Here is a 15,190-nt window from a genome sequence, read left to right as displayed (position 1 = left end):
GTCACTCCTACGCATAGTAAATAAAGCTTACTTAGTTGGCTTTAATTTGGGTGGTGGTCTTCTTTCTCACTTGGTGGGATTAACATTCTTGGAGGCCTCAGCAACATCAAGACCCCAACCCAAATACTAAAATTGAATTTTGGGTTGGTGGTCTGTAGTCTTTTTTTTGTTTTGTTTTGTTTTTTGTTTTTCGAGACAAGGTTTCTCTGTGTAGCTTTGGGCTGGAGAGATGGCTCAGCTGTTAAAGGCTAGACTCACAACCAAAACTATAAAGGTCCGTAGTCTTATATGGTGGGATTAATACTCTTGACTCTTTGGCCAGGCATGATGGCACATGCCAGTAATCCCAGCACTCAGGAAATGGAGGCAGGAAGATCACCATGAGTCCAAGGCCAGCCTGTATTATACAGTTCCAGGGATACAAAGTCTCAAAAATTTTAGTCTCCTTGGGATTTTTTTCAATCTTTTTGCCTTAGTTACTTTTTTATTGTCTTGACAAAACACGGTGGCCAATGCAACTTATAAAAGAAAGCATTTAATTTGGGGGCCATGGTTCCAAAGGATAATCAAATCCATCACCATCATGGCAGTGAGGATGGCCACAGGCAGGCATAAAAGGGAGGAGGGTGGGGGGGAGAGACAGAGTGTGAGCACAAACTAACTGGGAACGGCCTGAGCTATTGAAATCTCACAGGCCACGCCTCCTAATCTTTCCCAAACAGTTCCACCCACCAAATACTTGTCCCCAAGCATCCAAATCTATGAGCCTATGGGGGCCATTCTTATTCGAACCACTACACTCTTCTTCCTGGACCATTAAAAGTCACATCCAGAGTTTATGGCAAAAGTATAAAAGGAGGAAAATGATTTGGGGTTTTTGTTGTTGTTGTTGTTTTGTTTGGTTTGGTTTGGTTTTTCAAGACAGTTTCTCTGTCAGAGCTCGTGCTGTCCTGGAACTTGCTTCGTAGACCAGGCTGGCCTGGAACTCACAGAGATCCACCTGCCTCTGCCTCCTGAGAGCTGGGATCAAAGGCGTGAAAAAAGCTTCATGGAGCCCAGCTTGGCCTCAAACTTACTATGTAGCTGAGGACAACCTTGAATTCCAAATCCCCCTGCCTCTCCACCTCTTAAGTGCTGAGATTTCAGGCCTTCCCCAAGTTTTTGAAATGCTGGAGGTTGAATTCAGGGCTTCACATATGCTAGGCAAGGTCTCTACCAACTGAACAATACTCTCAGTCTAGAAAATTAATTTACAGGAAGATAGCACAATATCAAAACTATTATTTTACTGTCTGAGGGGCTGGAGATTCTTGGAATACAATAGCATAGCCAAAGAATAGAAAGACAGAAGAGAGAGGAGCTGCTTGGAATCTGGTTAAAAACATTTCACTAACTGAGAGGCAAGGAACCCAGTACAATTAACAACTGCCTAAGGCCTTTTTCATTTCCCACCTACAGACCTGAATGTTTCTGCATATCTCAGCAGAAACTCCATTTACAGTAAAAACGTGTTCTAAATCCCTTGTGCAACCCTTGTGGCTCCTGGTTCTACCTCATCAGATTATAATAACATGCAGGGCACCTTCAGAGTAGCAGTGCAAAATCACCACTCTACCTCAAAGGGGACAAGAGCACTTGGAGCCAAATACGAGTGACTATGGCCCAGGAACACAGATTCAGGATACCCCAAATTCCTTATTCCAACATGGTAACCATTTTATGAACTTCTAACAATAACAGAGCAAACAAAATTAGACATGAAGACATTTATCCAATACACTGAAACATCTTACACTTTCACTTCCTGATACAACGGAAACATCAGGAGGACAACTTTTTTCACACCTTTGATCCCAGTTCTCAGGAGGCAGAGGCAGGTGGATCTCTGTGAGTTCCAGGCCAGCCTGGTCTACGAAGCAAAGTGGAGAAACCTCTGCTGTCAGCCTCCGATGCTTTTAGGTTGTTGGAAGCTGGCAGTCTTCTCAAACGATATATCAAAAGGCTTGACCTGGTAGTCACAAGGACATCAGGTCAGATACAGAGGCAGGAAAGGAATGGCTAATAAGGGGGACAATGGTAGCCAAAGATAAATTATATTTGGCCTCTTGACCTGCAACATTCCAACATCTCAGTCATCGAAGTTCTAGTCATTTAATCAGAATTCTAGAATGTTCCATGTAAGGTACCCCTTCTCTTCAGGATCTTTCATTCAGAGGAACCACCTTGAAATCTCAAAGAGGGAAGGTGTTAAAAAGTTTCTTAGCAACCTTCTGAGGTATCATTTGTGATCTACCGAAGGGTATATCAGTCTACTGTAAGATGCTTAGTTGAGACTTTCCATTGAGGACCTCATACTCACATCCCAAGCATCTTTTAATCCTTTACCTTCATGTATAAATATCTATGTTAAAAAGGTCTTTTAATAAATTGCCACTCTGTGGGGCTGGATCTAACTTGACAGTTAAAAGCACTGGATGCTCTTGCATAGGGACAAGGATTCAATTCTCAGCACCAACATAGTGCCTCATAACTGTCTGTAGCTCCAGTTCTAGGGGATCAGATGCCCTTTCTGGCCTCCTTGGGCACTAAGCACACAAGTGGTTCACAGGCATACATGCAGTCAAAATACCCATATGCAAAAATTAAAATAAAAGTAATTAATAAACGTCATTCTCTCCTAGAGAAGCCCACATTTATTCTCTTAGATGTACTTTTGTTCTCTTCAGTACTGATCGATTTTTATTTCTGTGTTTATTTATTGTCTCTGTGTATGTGCACACGGCACAGCACAGGTGTGGAGGTCAAAGGACAACTTGCAGGAATCTATCGTGTGGGTTCTGGGGGTTGAACTCATGTCATCGGGCTTGACAGCAATCACCTGAATCATTTCACTAGGTCCTATCTTCCTATTTTTAACATAACCCAAACTCTATTTCATACTGGCTAGTCCTGAAATTCTTTTCTGTGTTGAAGCCACAAATCTTGGTTAGGCCTGACCGCTACTAAGGATGACAGCATGGCACTGTGTCTCTAACCCTTCGCCATTAACAGCACAAACAACACACCGGACGTCAAAAGAAATTTCTTGGTGTTTAAACCTCTCTATCGTGAACACTGTGCCCTTAAGAAAATTTTATAATGTACTTACACCTTGCTTTTCTCATAAAAACTTACCAAAAAATGACAGACACTTGAAAAGGTTTATTGGTACAGTATGAAAGCAGGTCCTTGCATTTGGTGGAAACTTTCTAGACACAGATGGGCTTAAAAGCTCACAGTCTCACAAGACTCCCTGAGTCACCGGCTCCAGGATCCTTGCCACACAGATTTGAAGAATGGACTTCATAAGCTCCAGGAAGGGTGTGATTTAATAAAGAAGTTTATTATGGGTTCATAAGTGGGAACTTGAGAGAAAGCAAGCAGAGCCCCAGGGCAGCAGAGGGGGGTCCCAGAGGTGGGCACCATGAAGATGCTCATTTGGGGCCTTTTCCTAAGACTTATGGCAAAGACTGGGTTGAGACACAGATGATGAGGTCAGTCCATGTGGCCCACCCACCAGGTGTGCATGCATCTTTCCATTCCTGTGGCCAGATTCCATACCAGTGCACTCCAGTGCCTCTAGACAGAACATTTCCGACCTGTTTAGCTGCTGGCTAGAGCAGAACTGAAACTAAGACATGAATCAGACTCTGGCCAGAATATTTCTGATATTTCTAGCTAAAACCAAGAATCAGAGCTGCCTGTTTTTAGGGCCCTGACCCTGTCTGCCTGATTTGTTCCTATCTCCTTTTCTCATTACTCTGACATTTTTTTATTTTTTATTGAAAATAGATTTTCTCATATATCCTGATTATAGTTTGCCCTCCCTCTAATCCTCCCAGTTCCTCCCTACCACCTTTCCTCTTCAGATCCACTCCCTTTCGGTCTCTCGTGAGAAAATAACAGGTTTCTAAGAGATAACAACCAAACTTGACAAACTAAACTATAATAAGATGAAGCAAAAAACTTTCATATCAAGGTTGGACATGGCAATCCCACAGGAAGAGTCCCAAGAGCAGGCAAAAGAGTTAGAGATCAACTCATTCTCATAGTCAGGAATCCCATAAAAATACTAAGCTAATATCTATACTATGTGTGCAGAGGACCTGGTGTAGACCCAGGAAGGCCCTGTGCTTGCTGCTTCAGTCTCTATGAGCTCATTTGCGCCTTGCTTAGCTGATTCTGTTGTTCTCCTGGTGTCCTCTTTCTCCTCTGGCTCCCATAATCTTTGTGCCTCATCTTCTGCAGGATTTTCTGAGCTGAGGGGAGGGATTTTATGGAGACCTCCAATGCAAACTCTCTCTTCCTATAGTATCTGGCTGTGGGTCTCTGCATCTGTTCCCATCTTCTGCTGGAGGAAGCCTATCTGATGATGGCTGGATAAGGCATTGACCTATGAATATAACAAAATATCATTAGGAATCATTTCACTGATTTTTTTTAGACCAGTCATGTTCGGTTTTACCCTAGGCCTCTGGGCTATCATGTCTTTGATTCTTGGTTACCCAAGCAATGTAGAATATTGATTCCTTCTCATGGAATGGGCCTTAAGTCAAATCAGGCATTGGTTGACTATTTCCACAAGTTCTGTGCCACCATTGCCCTAGCACAATTTGCAGGCAGGACAGATTATAGGTCAAAGGTTTTGTGGCAGGATTGGTGTCCATGTTTCTCCTTTGGTAGCCTGCAGAATACTGTCTCATACCAAAGAAACTAAAACATAGGGGTGAAGGCCTCGTGTAGGTGTCAGCTCAACTTCTCCATGTTCAATGAGTTGTATGGGTGTTGTCCTTGGCAATGGGGCCCCACTGTCAGTTTTTGGAGAGCAACTCTTTATCTTAGCATCAGCCTCGGCTCTTTGGAGATTTCCATGGGGTCCCCTTTGCCAACAACTCAATTGAATGCAACCCAGTCCCTCCACTGGAATCCTTCGCTGACTATAAGAGATGGCCAATTGAGACTCCATATCCCCCATTTCTAGGAGCCCTCATTAGGATCACATTCAGAGATACCAGGGACTTTCCACTGCACTATATTTCCACACCAACTCCCGAAATGCCTCCCAATTCCAGCCATATCTCCCCACCGTCTCTCCCTCCATCCCATCTCCCTCCTAACCTGGCCCCTCCCACTCCTGTCCCCACCTGACACCAGTCCACCTGTAAAATCTATTTCCCCCTCCCAGGGAGATCTATTCATTCCTCCCCCCACCCAGACTGGTCCTCTTTACTTAACCTCTCTGGGTCTACAGCTATAGCTTAGTTATCATTTACTTAATGGCTAATATTCACTTATAAGTGAATATATACCATATTTATCTTTCTGGGTCTGGGTTATGTCACCCAGGATGACTTTTTTTCTAGTTTTATCCATTTGCCTACAAATATCATGGTGTCATTTTTTTTTAACACTGAGTAATACTCCATTGTATAAAATATACCATATTTTCTCTATTCTTCTATCGAGGGACATCTAGGTTGTTTCCAGTTGCTGACTATTATGAATAAAGCTGCAATCAACATGGCTGAGTAAGTGTCCTTGTGGTAAGATGGAGTGTCCTTTGGGTATATGCCCAAGATTGGTATAGCTGGGTCTTCAGATAGATTGATTCCCAATTTGCTGAGGAAGCACCATATTGATTTTCACAGTGGTTGTACAAGTTTGAACTCCCACCAGCAATGAAGGAGCATTCCCCTTGCTCCCCATCCTCACCAGCATGAACTGTCACTTGTGTTATTGATCTTAACCATTCTGACAGGTGTAAGATGGAATCTTAATGTAGTTTTGATTTGCATTTCCCTGATGACTAAGGATGTTGAACATTTCATTAAGTGTTTCTCAGCCATTTGAGGTTCCTCTATTAAGAATTCTCTGTTTAGATATGTACCCCCTTTTTTTAATTAGATTGTTTGGTTTGTTGATGTCTAATTTCTTGAGTTCTTTATATATTTTAAATATTAGAACTCTATCATACATGGAGCTGGTGAAAATCTTTTCCCATTCTGTAGTCTGCCATTTTGTCCTATTAATGGTATCATTTGCCTTACAGAGGCTTTTCAGTTTTATGAGGTTCCATTTATTAATTGTTGATATCATGCCTGCACTATTGGTGTTCTGTTCAGGAAGTTCTGTGCCTATGCATTCAAGGCAATTCCCCACTTTCTCTTTTATCAGGTTCAGTGTATCTGGCTTTATGTTGAGGTCTTTGATCCATCTGGACTCGGGTTTTGTGCAGGGTCATAAAAATGGATATATGTGGGAGCCCCCAATGACTCCAGATCGTGGCCTGATTCCATTTTGACTTAAGGTCAGAGAGTTCAAACTTGTTTTTGCTCCTTAAGGGTGAGTAATAGGATGATTGGTCAAAGGTGTGGTTACTAGATGCTTTGCTCCTCAAGACCAAATAAGAGGATATTTGGCCAAAGGTGTGGTTACTAGATGCTTTGAGAATTAAGGAGATGTTTACACTTGTTTGGTCCTTGAACCATGGTAAGGAAGTCTTTTGTCCTCCTTGCTTTGGATATAAAAAGGCTGTGAGAAATAAATTTGGGGCTGCTGCAGTATTCACTGAGAGCCCTCCCAATTCTATCTTCTGTCTCTGGTCTCTTTCTTAATCCTCAATCCCATATTCAGGTACCGTTTGACAGGTCGGTAGGTCCCAACAGACATATTTACATTCTTCTACATGCAGACATCCAGTTATGCCAGCACCATTTGTTGAAAATGCTGTCCTTTTTCTAGTGTGTATTTCTGGCTTCTTTATCAAAAATCAGATGTTCATATGTGTTTGGATTGTTGTCTGGGCCTTCAATTTCATTCCATTGATCAATGTGTCCATTTTATGCCAATACCATGCAGGTTTTTATTGCTATAGCTCTGTAGTACAGCTTGAAATTGGTTCCTTTTTTGTTCAGGATTATTTTAGCTGTCCTGGGGTTTGTTTGTATGTTTGTTTTTCTATGTGAAATTGAGAATCGTCCTTCCAAGGTCTGTAAAAAATTGTGTTGGAATTTTGGTAGGGATTGCATTGAATCTGTAGATTGCTTTTGGTAGGATGACTATTTTTACTACGTTAATCCTACTAACTCATGAGCATGAGAGATCTTTCTATCTTCTGCTAGCCTCTTCAATGTATTTCTTCAAGATTTCTTCAAGAAACTTGCTTGGTTAGAGTCACCCCAAGATATTTTATATTATTTGTGGCTGTTGTGAAGGGTGTTGTTCCCTGATTTCTTTCTCAGCCTATTTGTCATTTGTGTATAGGAGGAGTACTGATTTTTTTTTTTTTTAGTGTCTTGTATCCTGCCACTTAGATGAAAGTGTTTATCAGCTGTATCACTCTGTCACTTAAAATGAAAAAATACATATGTCATATATCAGAGCTTTAAAAACAGTATTTACTGGATGAAATTCATAAAGACAAGGGAAAGAGCAAGTATACAGCTTCTCTGGGGGAGCATACAGGCCCCATTTTAGGGGCAACACATAGAAAATTAACAGGACTTATGTCCGACTCTAAGAAAGGACTTGCAGTCGTAGCCATAGAAACTTTAAGTGCTTTACCCTGGTATTGAGGGCAGGTTCCAAATGATGTCATCTTATCAATACAAGGGAACTAGTAGCCTCCAGGACTGCTCTGAAGCCTCAGCACTCTTCCAATGTTGATTGATCCAAGTACTAGGCCAAAGCACAACTTAAGTAAATCAATTCCCTCCCCAGAAGGGCAGGCCACAGAGAAGCAACTTGACCTGTATGTGAAATCCAATCTAAAAGCACAGACACAGTTGGAGAATGTGTGTAGTTATGGGGACAATGACCAGCCCTTTGTAATGCAGAAAATGTATTTGTTCTCAGTTCAAAAATGTACTCAATGGGTGTTTATTTAGCATCCACTGTGTGCCAGACACTATTCTAGGTGCTTTATCTATAACAAATGCATAAAAATATCAGATTTTGTGAAAATTGAATTTAATAAGCTTTAAACATAAGTGAATTACACGTGCATTAGATGAGTAGAGAGAGAAAATAATCAAAGCAGGTTAGAGGTATAGTGGTTGCTATGCAAGATGACAGGAAGATAAGTCCCCTTGAAATTTTAGGTAGGATGTCAGAATAGACAAGTAACATTTGAGAAAGCCTTTGAAGAAGATGAGAGAATACCTTGAAGATATCTGGGGCAAGAGCTTCCCAGGGAGAGAAAAGGGACCAGTTCTCAGCCAGTAAACACCTCACATATTCAAGGGCTAGGTGAAATGGGAAGCCACAGGAAGCCTCTGAGGAGAGAATGATGTGATCTCGCTTCCATTCAGAAGCCTCATTCAAGCTGTTCTGCTGAGAATAGAGGTGGGTTGAGATGAAAGGAAGACAACTGTTGAATTAACATCAGAGCAGACAGGGGCTGCAATTACACTGAGCTCAGAGGCTTCCTGCACAATAAAAGCCCACTCAGGAACAGCTGTTGACACTGTCCTGCTATGGAAAGGGGATGTAGACATATTAAGTGCCATTTCTGGGGATCCTTTGGCCAAGGATCTCCTGTGAATTGACCTGTGAGTTTAGAGGAAATAATAGGAAGGTTCATTATGCCTCTTCCTGAAGGAATAATGGTGCTTCCTTCTGACTCTCTACTCAAAGGACCTTCAAAGCTCGTGGTGTTGACAGCGATGGAAAAATTGGAACAGAGGGGACAGTGAATGGCTGGTAAAGCTGTGCCCCATTGTTCTGCACAATGGTGGGTAATTAACAGATGAAGAAAAATGTTAACTCCTGAGCAAACAGGAGATATCAATCATCAGCAGTACTGTCTATATAATTTTCAGAGTCCAATGCAAATAAATAGAAACACCGTGCTTCTTATTCAAACTTAAGACAACAATAGGAGGGCTTTAAATGGATTATAGTGCACACAGGTTGAGCTAGCCCTGGTTTCCAGTATTAGTTACTCCTAGTCAAATTATTCAGGTATTGATGTCACAAATAGGAGCCTGAAAGGACTCACAATAATGTGATAATAGTTCACTACTATGGTTACATCCAGAAAAGATAGATTCTCCTCCCCCAGTTCTAAGCCAGTGAGATACCCCATTCTGTTGGTATCAAAAATTGAATATAAGGCTTTCGACCAGGTGCCAGGTGAGATCTATCTCTAGAGGAGGGGTTATTAGTCAAACCAGATAAGGGGGCTAAGTTTTTACAACTTCAGCATGAGTATTCATTGTCCTTACCGGTAAGAACTGTCTAGGCAGGAGTGACAGCATTGTTCCCTTCTGATAACATCAGAAACACCGGTGTATTGTGAGAGACTTCATCAGGGATCTGGGGAAACCCATTAAAAGAAAACTTTTGCTGGCATGGGTGGAAACATTACATTCCAAACCTCCCCAAACATAAGAACTAATCCAGTTGAGCCGGTCAATCACTGAGCCAAATCCATGCCTCAGGACGGTGGATTCACCTTAAGCCATCCGAGAGAGGGAAAGAATAATTATCCCTTTAATGAGCTTGCCAAAGCCTGAGCTCTTTTATCCATGACACTGGCAAAAGAGATGTCAAGAACAGCCTTCTCTTCCAAAATTTCTGCTACCAAAAACTTCCCCAAGCCTTCCCAGGGAGGATGCCCCCTTTTCCAGCAGGAAAAAGTGGCAAGAATGACAGCTCTATTTCCAACTATCTGTATCAGGAATGTTAGCTGTGACCACTCCATTTGGTAAAGCAGGTCGACTTTTGACAATTCTAGTCACTTCAGTAATTTTGTTTCAGATCTAAAATAATTTGTTACTCTAGACACTTGTTTTCCCTGCCCTGTTGACCCCAAATAACAGCTAGCCAGGAGGAATGCTTATCAATTACCTGATCACCTAGGATTCTTTAGCTACTCACTAGCTACCCCCAGCAAGCACCAACTGCCTGCCTAACAGGAAACTCACCAAACTCCTTCTTCTCCCTCCCTTTCTACTCTGTAACTGCCCCAGATGCAAACAGCGACTTTGATTCTTACAGAGACCTCCCTCTGTAGGTTTTTCCCTAAGATAAAGGCCTGTGCTGTCTTAGGTCCTCTTCTTGTACATTTTTCCTTCTCACTGACCTTTCAGAGATAGTGTGCACTGTTCTCTCCTGGAAAGCCCAGCCCAGATGTTGCTTATGGAGCTGCGGTCGTGCAGGTAGGCTAAGCCTGCTCACTTTTCTGAATGGCTTGGGAAAGTCTAACTTGTCTTTTTTTCTACTTTTTGCCTCTTTTTCATTCTTCTGGGTACCTCCCAAAGTCTTCTCATGCTTTCTCAGACACTGTGAGCTTTCTCACTTTTTTCTCTGAAGCTCACAGATGTGGCCATGTGGCTGCTTACAAATGACATGGTTTTTCCCTCTTCTTCTTCTTCTTCTTCTTCTTCTTCTTCTTCTTCTTCTTCTTCTTCTTCTTCTTCTTCTTCTTCCTCCTCTGGACAGCTGCTGGGATTTGCAGCTTGCCTGCCCTGGGGTGCTTCTTTTAAATACTGATAAAGTTGTCCTCATGCTTCCTTCTGGGTCCATTCTTAAACTCCTTTGTTAATGAAACTAAGAATCCTGAGACAGAACCTCAAGTTCCACGATAACATGTGGTACACCAGGCAACACTCCCCAAAATTTTCAGTAACACCTCCACAGGAGAAATTACATTATTAAAAATCACTTAGCATTATGGAGATTTTCATTCAGGTCCTTGTTTTCCCTTCTAAGGCAAAGAGTGAAAATATAAAGAATTAACAAAATAGCCACAGAAGGGTGTGTGCACTAGTTAAATTCTCAGGCTCTGAAACAAAATATATTTGTTCATACCATATAATGCTATTTCAGTCAAGGACAAACTATACATATAACAATGGCTTGAGAAGATTATAGTGAAACTGAAATTTTTCTTTTTTATTTTACCCCACTCAGAATGGCAATCATAAGAAAATAAATAGCTAAAAATGCTAGCAATGGTGCAGAAAGAGGTGAGCCCTTATATGCTGCTGATAGGAATGTGAATTAGTCTAGCCAGTGTGAAAATCAGTATGGAAGTTAAAAAGAAATCCACCACATGACCCAGATGTACAATCCTTAGTCTATAGCTGAAATACTTTAAGTCAACATCACAGAAATCCTTATGCATTGATGGTTATTACTGCACCATTCACAATAGCTGAGTTATGGAATCAACCTAAGTGTCCATCAACAAAGAATTGGAGCAAGTCATTATGGAACAGGCCTGTGTCACAGAAGCGATAGGATCAGGAGTTCAAGGTCATCCTCAGATATACAGCAAGTTTAAGTTCAGCCTTGATTACATGAGACCCTATCTCAAAAGCATCAGAACCAAATAAACAAATGAATAAAAACCAAAGTAATGGATGAAGAAAATATGGTATATACACAATAAAATTATATTCAGTCATAAAGAAGAATAAAAGTGTGCTATCTGCCAGAAAATGGATGCAACTGGAGATTATTATGTTATGCAAGTTAAGGCAGACTTAGAAAGATAAATCTAATGTTTTCTCTTATTTGTGGATCACACACACACACACATACATACACACACACACACACACAGTAGATGTGGAACTCTCTAGAGAAGGGAAGGACACTAACAGGAGAGAGGAAGAGAAAGGAGAAGGGAAAGGGGAAGAGATGTGGAGAATAAGGTCAAAATCTAAATACTTGCATGAAAATGCCCTGATGAAACTCAGTACTATGTACAGTAAATATAAACCAATTAAAATGATTTTCAAGTTCCCATGAGCAATATTCGTGTGTTTGTGGGTAATTCAGATAAAAGCAAATCGATTTCACTGCCAGGCATAGGAGTATAACTGTATACAGTACATAATACTCAATGACAATAATTATATTTCTGGTATATATTTACTATTCTCTCTATCTGCATTTTAGAATCTATTACTCCTCATAAAATTATAGTTGGAATCTAAAACCAAAAATTGATGTGAAAGCATAAAATGACTAATAGAGAATAAAAGGGGAATACAGAAAAGGTGTGGGTAATGGGGAGTTAAATACAATATAAGTAATATATATATGTAAATTTCATAATGAAGTACACTGTGTGATATTCTGATAACACCCTTGTAGCTAAAACATCCTATATATCAATAGTAAAACATTTACATCTCAGAAGAAAAATAACCAACTCATGAAACTTGTCAGAATGGCCAATTTATTAAAAGTTTTACAAATTTTTAACAGTCAGAGAAATAACAACAAAAGTTAAACCTCAGAGCTGAGGAAGAGGACAAGGTCAGGTCCTGCCTGGCTGCAGCACAGATCCGAGGTCAGCCTATGAAACAGACAATTTGAAAGTGTAGCTGAAACTGCACCTCTGAGGCCGTGTCAGTGAGACCAGGAGTTTAGAAGGAACCAAGCCAAGATAAAAAGCCACCAATGGAGAAATAAGAGAAAGGTCTGCAGAACTAAGACAAAGTGGGATTTATAAAGAAGTGATCCGGTACTCTCTAGAGCAGGCACAGACATGCCGAGCTGCCCACGCTGATCTGGGTCCCACCAGGGAAGTGCAGTCAAGAACTCTGAGAATGCTGCAAGAGTCAGCTCACACTGCTGGAAAATCAAATAAGAGGCTGAACTCTCAGCATTCCCAGAGAGGAGAATGGGGCGCAGCAAGCCATAATTACAGCACCAGAACAGAGGTTGAGGTTGGCAGCACTCACCATCCCATCCTGCTCACCACTGTGGATAGGCAAGGGGTGATGCTGGGAATGGAAGAGCAATGTGGGCTGTATTCTGGTGCAGGCCACAGATGAGCAGTCCAGCTGGGAAGATAGAATCAGGGTGGAAAGGAGTCTGAAGCTGAAAAAGTCTCAACGCCTCCCCCACATCCCAGTCAGGAATGGGCAGAACTGGGAGCTGAGCACACACACACACACACACACACACACACACACACACACACATAGCACTTTCTTCATTTCAGTGTGTGTTATCTTAATCTTTAATTTACTTTTTTAAAGATGTGTTTTATTTTTTAATTATGTGTATGTGGGTATAATGAATATCTGGGGGAGCATCATGCTCATGAGTGCAGGGGTCTGCAGAGGCTAAAGGCATCAAAGTCCCCTGAAGTTGGAGTGACAGACAATAGTGTGTTACTGGATTTGTGTGCCAGGAATCAAACTTGGGTCTCCTGAAAGAGCAGTATGTGCTCTTAATTGTTGAGCCGTCTCTCCAGCCACCGATTTACTTTTTTTTTCTCATTTTTTATTTTTCATTTACTTTTTAGTTTTTTCCCTTTTTGTATATACGCTTTGGTACCTTTTTTTCATTCTGAAGATTTCAGACAGAAATTTTTTCCTTTTTATTTATTCTTCTCTCATACAATACACCCTGACCACAGCCTCCCCTTACTCCACTCCTCCCAGTTACCACCCCCCCCAATTATTCAGTTGGATTATAGCTTGCATGTCACTAGAAAAGTTTTTCATGTCTGCCCTTCCTTCCATAAGCCTAATATATAATATCATCTATACTTCATTTCCTACCTTGAACATTTCATACCTTGAACATTCCTTCTTAATCTCCCTTCTCTCTTTCCCCTTCCCTCCTCAGTTCACTGCTAATACTGATACATTTAGCTCTAAATATTACTAATATTGATACACATAGCTTTAAACTATAAACTCCATTTCCCCAACCAGAGCCCTCCTGCTGCACAGGGACACAGGGACAGGCAAGAGTGCCTTCTGCACTTAGCAGTAGGGCTATTTTCAAGCCATCATGGTTGCTACTACAGTAGACTTTCTCCCTGAACATGAATTGAGGCAATGAGAGCTTACCAGTGTTAGGGTCCTGGAGAAGTCCCACAAAAGACCACCATCAACATATGCAATCAACAGGAGCATTTATTATCTCAAGAAAGTTTCCAGCATGCTGGGGCCAGCCATCCCACACAAAGGCAAAATGGTGGCAACCCTGAGAGGATCTCACAGGCTCCTTTGAAGCACAGCCAAGGGGAGGTCCTAGGGTAGTTAGGTCACTTTAGATATGATTGGCTTAAGCAAGTGACAGTCATATTGGTACATTCTAATTGGCCAGGGCTAGTCAGGGGTTGGCTAAGGCTACAACTTTTCCATTTTTGGGTAGGCCTAAACAAGTCCCAGGCTTTGTTATTATTTGTTATTTGGTTATTATCTTGAGCTTGTTGACTGTGGCTCAGCTCTGGCCAGGTACTGCATACATTGTACCAGGTCTACTTGTCCTTGCTGTCAGAGGTGTTGGAGACTGATTGTCCTTTGTTTGCAGCTCTTTCAGAAACTGCTAGTTCAGTCTCAGGAAACTGAAATTGAGGCCTGATCTCTGAGAGAAGACTGAGCATCCTGTTATGGTGTCTGCTGGGTCCTCTCAACCAGGAGGAGTCATGTAAAATAAAACAAACAAGGAAAAACAGAGGGAAAAACTGGGAACAAAAAACTTAAGGACATATATATCCCAACAGATGTGAAAATTACAGTAAAAGAACATAAAAATCCTGATTTAGCACTCCACCATGACCCCATAAAGCTTGTAATTCCACAATACCAAAATAACAAAGACAATGAGCTAGCTGAAATCAGAAAAAGACTCCAGAGTCTTACTTCTATAAAGGATCAATAACCATGCAGAGACTCAAAAAGAAGAAATCAATTCAGGAACTAGACAAGGAAGTTACCAAAGAGGATAAAATCACAAAAATCCGACAAGTAAATTAAGATGCTGAAAAACAACCAAATAAAAATTCTACTCATGCAAGAATCAATCCATCAATTGAACAAACAAACAAAACCCACCAGAGATAAATATCAACAGCAGACAAGACCAAGCAAAAGAATGAATTCTGGAGATGGAAGACAAGACAAGACAACATGCAGACACATGGAAAGAGAAAGCGTAGCAAACATGACCAGAACTTGTAAAGAGTCTAGGACACACTCAAAAGAGGAAACCTAAGACTCCATTGACTAAGAAGAAGGAGCTAAGATAAAGGCTTAGACAATCTATTCAATGAAATTGTAGTCAAGAATTTCCCAAACCTACAAAAGAAACAGGCATCCAAACAGGAGAAACATTCACAACCAAATAGATATGACCAGAGAACAACTTCTCTACAACATACAGAAGTCAAGGTAAC

The 15,190-nt window shown here is 41.2% G+C and overlaps 1 protein-coding gene, 2 long non-coding RNA genes and 1 gene segment (V, D, J or C); 3 read left to right on the top strand and 1 right to left on the bottom strand.

Moving 5' to 3' along the window:
• The window catches only part of LOC131919451 (uncharacterized), a 32,728-nt gene extending 20,939 nt beyond the window's left edge, over positions 1–11,789 (top strand). The window contains exons 3-4 of the long non-coding RNA XR_009381253.1: positions 5,506–5,567; positions 11,649–11,789. This is a non-coding gene — a long non-coding RNA (uncharacterized LOC131919451). The remainder of the gene's footprint in view (positions 1–5,505; positions 5,568–11,648) is intronic.
• Positions 1–15,190, top strand: part of LOC131919447 (T cell receptor alpha chain MC.7.G5-like) — a 653,930-nt gene that overhangs the window by 409,027 nt on the left and 229,713 nt on the right. The window lies entirely within an intron of this gene.
• LOC131919445 (T cell receptor delta constant-like) overlaps positions 1–15,190 on the top strand; it is a 191,798-nt gene that overhangs the window by 26,710 nt on the left and 149,898 nt on the right.
• Positions 1–15,190, bottom strand: part of LOC131919450 (uncharacterized) — a 44,115-nt gene that overhangs the window by 14,836 nt on the left and 14,089 nt on the right. The gene's annotated exons all lie outside the window — the stretch shown is intronic.

Source organism: Peromyscus eremicus, chromosome 9 (genome assembly GCF_949786415.1).
Source record: "Peromyscus eremicus chromosome 9, PerEre_H2_v1, whole genome shotgun sequence".
Taxonomy (NCBI): domain Eukaryota; kingdom Metazoa; phylum Chordata; class Mammalia; order Rodentia; family Cricetidae; genus Peromyscus; species Peromyscus eremicus.
Note: the sequence above shows the minus strand (reverse complement) of the source record. Positions and strands in the feature narration are given on the sequence as shown.